This window comes from Nanorana parkeri, unplaced genomic scaffold, assembly GCF_000935625.1.
Source record: "Nanorana parkeri isolate BGI_ZX_2015 unplaced genomic scaffold, ASM93562v1 scaffold369, whole genome shotgun sequence".
NCBI classification, from domain to species: Eukaryota; Metazoa; Chordata; class Amphibia; order Anura; family Dicroglossidae; genus Nanorana; species Nanorana parkeri.
In genome coordinates, this window is record NW_017306637.1 from 977181 (window position 1) to 979081 (window position 1901).

A 1901-nucleotide genomic window follows, 5' to 3' on the forward strand; every position below is an offset into this window, starting at 1 on the left:
TCTCTCTCTCTCTCTATATATATATATATATATATGTCTATATTGATCAGCTATCAAACCTAGAATCTAGCTGTTAGAAAACATTACTTGCTTGATCTACATAGCATACTCTTTGCTGGTTTTGGCAGTGTCTAAATGTATATTATGTAATACTGAATTTAGCTATATTGAGCACATATTTGCAGTTTCTAGTCACAGAGCAGTGTAATACGAAAAGTGACAGACATTTGATTTTCAGCTGCTGGTCTTAGTGCAAACCCAGTTTGGCTGAGTTTGTCCAAGCCCACCCTCTTCCCCCGACCCAGTCAGTTTTGGAAAGGCGCATTGCCCGCCCTGCAGCAATATGTCACAAAGGGGTGAGGGATGCTGCATCTGCATCCATTGATTGGGCCAAGGTGGGATCACAGATATGAAAGTGCTCCAGAAGACTGGGTTTGCACTAAGCCCAGGCTCATCTCTATTTGTCACTTGGCTGTTTCAGTGAATTAAAATAAAAACAACTCTGCTGTGCGATTCCGATGAGTTTTCCGTGAAAGCTTCTTTAAAAGCTCCTCTAATGTGGCCTAACTTGAGGGTAGGCATCAGCCAGAGCTGGGATCACTGATGGCCTCATCTTTATGGCAGGTTTAAATGTCTCGTTAACCAGCCAAGAGTCTTGACATGCTACAACACCGCTCCTTAATGGCCTCACAGCAGGGAAGAAAAGTGGGTGCCCACTGGCTAAGCTTGTCCACGCTTAAATGTACACACCTCCAAAATATAAAAAATTCAGCCACACTCCACTTGTCACGCTGAAAAGCTCTTTTATTCAGATTTGCACAATTTGGCACAGTCCTGCCCTCGGTCCACCCTTTTGGCGCTTTTCGCCCTATTCAGGGCTTAGTTGTAGAGGAGTCTGACTAAAGGAGCTTTTCAGGGTGGCAAGCAGAGTGCGGCCAGATTTTTTCTGTTGTGGAGGTGTGCAGGCACGGATGTGGCTATAGTGCAGACCACAATTAAATTGTATGTAATCATGCCCAGAGTGAATAAAGAGCAGTATAGAACTTATCAGCTATCCTTTAGTTTTAAGTGCACATTAAGGTTCTGTTCAAGTATTGATGTATTTGTTTTATGTCAAAATATTACAGAGAGGTTACAGAGAGGCAGGATAAAATGGATAACATTTTGGCTGATGTTCAGGTACATAATGTGAGAAGGAGATGCAGTGATGCCAGAAGTTGCCAGCGGCTTCTTTGAGGTAAAAAGCTTGGCAGCTTGCCTTGGCTTTCATGCCAAATCTTAATCACAGCTTCCAGGCTTTCGTGCGATGGAACAAGAGACTCTGGACTTCATGCAACTGGCGTGGCACCTGTTGTTACGGATAGTCTACACTGTGCTGCGTGCGATGGAACAAGAGACTCTGGACTTCATGCAACTGGCGTGGCACCTGTTGTTACGGATAGTCTACACTGTGCTGCGTGCGATGGAACAAGAGACTCTGGACTTCATGCAACTGGCGTGGCACCTGTTGTTACGGATAGTCTACACTGTGCTGCGTGCGATGGAACAAGAGACTCTGGACTTCATGCAACTGGCGTGGCACCTGTTGTTACGGATAGTCTACACTGTGCTGCGTGCGATGGAACAAGAGACTCTGGACTTCATGCATGCCACGCCAGTTGCATGAAGTCCAGAGTCTCTTGTTCCATCGCACGAAAGCCTGGAAGCTGTGATTAAGATTTGGCATGAAAGCCAATCTGTGGAATAGTGTAGGTGGGCAAAAGGTCTGCCAGTACAGTACTCTGCCTGTGGGAATGCCCTCTTTGTGGTCAGAAATAATTTGTGCCCCTCTGGGGAAAAATATATGCCATGTGTGTGCCTTTTAACAGGCACTAAATGTATATTTACCACCTGATAAATGC

General features: G+C 45.2%; 1 protein-coding gene across 2 annotated transcripts in view; it reads left to right on the top strand.

Annotated features, from left to right (window-relative positions):
• Positions 1–1901, top strand: part of EDC3 (enhancer of mRNA decapping 3) — a 52515-nt gene that overhangs the window by 41713 nt on the left and 8901 nt on the right. The gene's annotated exons all lie outside the window — the stretch shown is intronic.